The 5,773-nt window shown below is 43.6% G+C and overlaps 1 long non-coding RNA gene across 1 annotated transcript; it reads right to left on the reverse strand.

The window, feature by feature from the left end:
* Positions 1 to 2,391: 2,391 nt before the first annotated feature.
* Positions 2,392 to 4,710, reverse strand: LOC146755529 (uncharacterized). Its single transcript, XR_014938022.1, has 3 exons — positions 4,624 to 4,710; positions 4,023 to 4,138; positions 2,392 to 2,687 (listed from the first exon to the last, which is right to left on the reverse strand). It is a non-coding gene; the product is annotated as an uncharacterized LOC146755529 (long non-coding RNA).
* Positions 4,711 to 5,773: the final 1,063 nt, after the last annotated feature.

A 5,773-nucleotide genomic window follows, 5' to 3' on the forward strand; every position in this document is an offset into this window, starting at 1 on the left:
CACACAGGTTTGACTCCATGTTTTACATAGTTAGCATTTTATATTTGTTCCAGTATGGAACTGTACAGCCATAGAATGGCCTGGGTTGAAAAGGATCTCAAAGATCATCCAGTTCCAACCCCCTGCTATGTGCAGGGTCGCCAACCACCAGACCAGGCTGCCCAGAGCCACAATCCAGCCTTTCCTCATAGGAGAGCTGCTCCAACCCTCTGATCATCACAGTGGCCCCTCCTCTGGACCCACCCCAACAGCACCACAACCTTATTGTCCACAGAAAGCATATAACCCTCATTCAATTGCCCTTCCACTCAGCTTAGAGCACTACTAAAACCAGCATCTTCACCTTAGCTCATCACACTGCTGCAGTTCCTTTTACAAGGATTTCACTGGCAAAAATTAAATCAAAGCCATCACAAGGGATTTAGCACAGTTACGTGTTACTGGCTACGAGAGCTGTCAGCACAGTCACCTGTCAGGCTTTGCTGCTGTTCTCTTTATGTAGAGGCACAACAAGGTTCAGACACCTCACAGTGCAATTCTCACTTGGACTGTAAAGAAAAAGGAGGCTTGAAAAGCAGCGTGTGGAAAACAAAGAAACAAGAATTAGAACAACAGTGGGGCCATGGCACTTGTAGGAATTGTTCTGCCTTTAACAGCAGAGCTTTTCAAGAAGTATGAGGGCATTGCAAACCAGACCAGTTTGGACAGATTAACAACTGCAAGTAGTGGGTTCCAAAATTCCAGACATGAAATCAAAGATAGAAAAACTCTTCACATTTTCATCTCTCAATTTTTCGTACATTGTGCATTACAGTGCAAACAAGTCTTCACATACAACTTGGAAGCTAAAGACAAGTCTGACAAAACAGACTGCACAAAAATGATGGATAATTAACAGAGCAAATTGCTCTTTCAAAAACAGAGTTTATGTCTTCTGGTCATAACACTTCAGAAGCCTCAGAGGCTTCTTCTCCTTTGTATATTTTCATTAATCTTAGATTTTGTTTTCATTCAATGTGACCTCACTAAACAAATATTGTCTAAGACCATGAGTATCACATAAGTGTGCAGATCTCAAGCTGCTCACTTATCTAGTACCCTTGGCATGATGCTTTATTTTCCTCAGCTGATCATCTAGATTGTGCCTGTTGATTGTGCAACAACAGCCTGTTGGTCTCGATTACCTGTGAGAGGCTCTAACTTTGGCCAGGAAAAATCATTTGAGGACAAGTAATTCTCTTGGAATCAGTAAGGCAGTCTTCCCATTCTTTCTTACCAGCACCCATCTTACATGTTAATAAAGGATTCTGGAAATCAGTTTGAAGATCAAGAAACAATTCAGTTCAAGCATATGCAATCACAGGATTTGTACGTCACCTGCAAAAGTCATTTTATTCTATCCACAATCTCATCCTACATGCAGTTCCTTAGAGGGTTCCTTAGGCACACCAACCCCATGCTCCTATTACAGACCCTTGCATAAGACAGGTGATATACCTACAAGATTATCTACAGCTTAGACTATGAAAACAGGGAGTCTAGCTAGAGAAAATAATCTACCTGTGCTTCTGAGCAATCTGTTAACCACTCTCATACAGTTCAGGCCAATCCAAACAAGATGCAATGACATGTCAGCCACAGAAACAGCTTGATTTTAAGGAGTTTGTTTGGACAAGCCCCTGTTGCATACGGTGGTCAAACATGCATTACTTGGGGGCACATTGTATTTGATTTAACACATCCTCTTACCTTTGGCTTTGCACAGAGTCCAAAGTCTATCAGCTTCAAATTGTCAATCAGCAGATTTTCCCGGTGGATGAGAAAGCAGTCAGGAATGATTTCCACCCAAATGCCCAAGGAAACATCTTTTCTCTTCTCTTCTTTCCTGCTGTGGACAGTGGTTCCCAGTCTACTCAAAACTCGCTCGCTCTCGCTGTCTCAGAGGTCTTCACTGACTGCTGGCAAGTTCCCATCTTCCAATATCCCAGGTGGGAAATACTAGCTTGTATCTGTTGGAAAGGACCTGGGGACTAGGAGGACAAGTGGTGAGAGACCACAGGCTGAATGCAAGCCAGCAGTGTGCTCTGACAGAAAAGAAGTACAACAAGATCATCAGCTGCATTAAAAAGCAGCACAACCAGACCAGGACAAGTCATTCCTGCTTCAACACTCATTGCACCACATCTACAATACTGTATCTGGTTTTTGGCCAGGAAGGATAACAACCTGAAACAAACTCTGTGGATGACATCCAGCCTGTGCAGGGGGCTGAAGCTCCCACTCAGAGAAGAGAAGCTGGGGAGAAAGATGTTTGTTCAGGGTGCAGAGGAACCTCATGGCAGCTTCTCAATGCCTACGGGGTGGGGAGAGGGGGTGCGTATGAAGATTGACTGAGGCTCTGGCCAGCAGGTCACGATGGGATTGTGACAGGAAACAGTCATACACCTAAACAGCAGACTAGATAGAAGGAAATAGCTTTCCAAGCACTGAACATATTACCCAGAGAGAACATGCAGCCTCATCCCTCGCAGAAAGTGATGATGAGAGTGGGAAAAGCTCTTGAGAAACTTGGTCTCACGATTCCCAGAGCAGCAGGTTCAGGCACAAATCTCTACAAGTCACCTCCACACCCAGTTCCTGTCCAAGCCCATAAATCCATCAGCTTCTCAGCTGGAAGCCAGTTGCTTCTAAAACATGCAGACAATGATTCATTTTTCAGAGGGGAAAGGTTCCTTAGATAGAGGGATTTCATAAGATGCCTAGGAAAATGCTCGTGCTGTAATGATTTGCTTTACTGAGTGATACCAGCAGCTTACAAAATGCCAAGCTCTAACCTATTGGTGAGGAAATATTCAAGCCTTCCAGTACCTAACCTGTGCTTCAAGACTTCAGTGACAGAAAATCCATTGGATGGGGCCAGAGGAATGCATCTCACCCCATACCCTCTGTATAGCCACCATTTGTTTAAAGGATCACTCTTCCTTGAGGCACAAAACTAGAGCAGGTTACACAACAGACTGACACCACAAGGGCTTCTCTCGAGATACAAACTGCAGCAAAGAGCATCACAAAAATGTGAAACCAACACTCAGATCAGATCTGTGTCTCTGCTCCGCTCATTAGGAGCATCATGTTTTACTCCCCTTTCAGAGGAAGATACTTCTTCAAGGATAACAAAATCCAGCTCAGCTACAGAACACAGTACCACATAGCAATAAATATCTAACATTTCCTGTAGGGAAAGAATCCTAAGCACAAGTTATTGTCTGAGTTTCAGCTGGGACTGAATTATCTTCTTCAGTGTCTGATATAATACTACGTTTTCATTCTAGAGAAGCAATGGAGATAGCGCAGTGATGCTTACAGTTGCTGCCAGGCAGCGTTGTACAGAGCCACAGTCAATCTCAGCTGAGAGCCCAAGGAAGTGAGAAGGAACAGAACTAGGACAGCTGACTTAAACTGGCCAAAGGATATTCCATACTATATGACATATTGTGGAAGGAGTTTTGAAGGGGGTAGAACTTCATGTAAATCTCTTCCACTACTAGGAGGCTAACTGGACACTGATTGGTAGGTGGTGAGCAATTGCTTTTGCATTCATCATAACTATTATCCTTTTCTCTATCTCAGTACATAATTCTATCTCAACCCATGTGTTCTACTTTGTGTTACTTCTCCCCCCTTCAGTTCTCTCCTGCAATCCACTGGAATGGAGTGGAGTACTGTAACTCTCTCTGCCAACAGAAAAATAAAAACACATTCATTATTATTTATGGAAGACTGACTGCAGTTCAGGCTCACTGGTTTGAGGTCTCTGGGCATAACCCTGACTGTGAACAGAAGCAATTGCTGAAACAGTCTGTCAAAAAAAGACTGGAGCTTCCTCTTCCAAAAGGCGGTCCTTAGAAACAATGCAATCAAACAGCTTCCCTGTAAGATAAGGTTATCTGAAAATGCATTTAGAGAGTATCAGAGAAAGATAAGTAAGAAAGACAGCACAGAAAGCAGAAACTATTTCTTACCTCTATGACTATAAATATTTCTTTGATGTCTCTCTTACGTGATCCAATGGGCAAACATGTTGATGACTTCAGTTCTTCATGGCATCAATTTCTGTTTTAGCATGAGGCAAGTCATCCTTAAGAGACCATAAAAGCAAGCGATGAAATCGCTAACTACTGTGACATACCAGGTACCACATCTGACTGCTGTGGAACAGAACAAGCACATATGGGACAGTACACAATTCAACATCAACTCAGCAATGACTGACATCACTCCCATAGAAATTCTGAAACAGAGCTGTGAAAAATGAAAAGTAAAACATTCAGCATTTTCATTGGCATTTTGGTAAAGTTGCTGTAATAATGTAACAATAATGTAATGTAATGTAATGATGTAATAACTTCCTCCATTTTAAAGCCAGAGAATTCTGCCCTCTGAACAACCAGCAACAAGATTTGTGGTGCTCTGTTAAACTTTTTCCAGCTCTACAGCATCTTTCAAAAGGCAATGGGACCAGTAGGCTGCATTCGTATGTACCATCCCACCTGCCCCCGTGTTCTTGAGAACTCCACAACTCCAACAGAAGATATTATCATATTTAAATGCCTTTTGGCTTACCACTACAGTAACTTTCTCCATGATTTTTAGTGCAACTTTTTCACCAGTAAGAAGATGCCGCCCGAGTTTTACCTTGGCAAAACCACCTACAAATCAAAACACAGATGCTTAAAGTTGAGTGTGAATTCTTCTCTAATATAACATTACAATTTCCAACTGGTTTAAAAAACAAATTTCAAATTTATACAAATGAAACCTGACTTAGAGAACTGACAAGAGCTGTTAATCTATTCTCAGATTAATTCTAGAGTGGTGAGACAGACTGTTAGGCGTGCTGTTTCTGTACAAAGATGACACTTACCCGTTCCAACTGTTTCATGGAATTCCTAGTACTTGAGAATTTCCTCGTAGTCACTGACAGACATCCTGAAATGTGCAAGAACTGAAGATCCTCCAAGCACGTGCAATGAGGAAGTGCCAGCAGTGTTCACATCCTACTTAGGACGTATTCTTAGAGGCAGAAGGGACACTCGTGGCAGATCCAGCAATGCTCATCTTCTCACCAACGTGCATCCCCCTCTCACCCAGCAACAACAAAACACAGTGCATGAAGCTGGCTTCACTTAGGTTAACAATATGGAACATCCCTCAGGGCTTTGTGCCACAGAGCAGTAGCAGGGCTGGACTACAGCTTGAGGAAGCAGTGGAAGCCTTTCCCTGTATGGTTACAGTGTCCCTGCACGCACCCCACAGCCAGAGCGTTGCAAGCTGAGCTGTCTTGCTGTTTCTTGTACTCATCCCAATCTCTGCGAATGAAAACTCAGAATTCAGTCAAGGCGTTGATTGAGCACGAGCGTGCCTTTATTCAATAGGAAAAAGGAGGGGGTGTGAGGTCTGGAGGAAAGATGGGACTCATTCTCTGTTGTCTGACGAGAGTGTCTCAGAAGTCGTGCTGTTGCCCGGAGCCTGGGACTCTTGGCCTGATTCTACCTCCCCCTCCAAGATGTTTGGCTTCTCCTCTGTAATGCTGACCTGAGCCTGCATGGTTGTGCTGCTGTCGGGGCACTCGTGCTGTGCTTGGGCTGGGCTGTCCTCGAAAGGCACTCGGTTCAGGCTGGTGCCTGAGGAGTCTGGCAGGCTCAGGTCAGCAGCTTCAACAGGTATGGGATGAACAAGAGCTTCAACGATGATGGCATTCTTCTCTTTATAA

Source organism: Coturnix japonica, chromosome 32, assembly GCF_054131305.1.
Source record: "Coturnix japonica strain WE chromosome 32, WE-NBRP24, whole genome shotgun sequence".
Taxonomy (NCBI): Eukaryota; Metazoa; Chordata; class Aves; order Galliformes; family Phasianidae; genus Coturnix; species Coturnix japonica.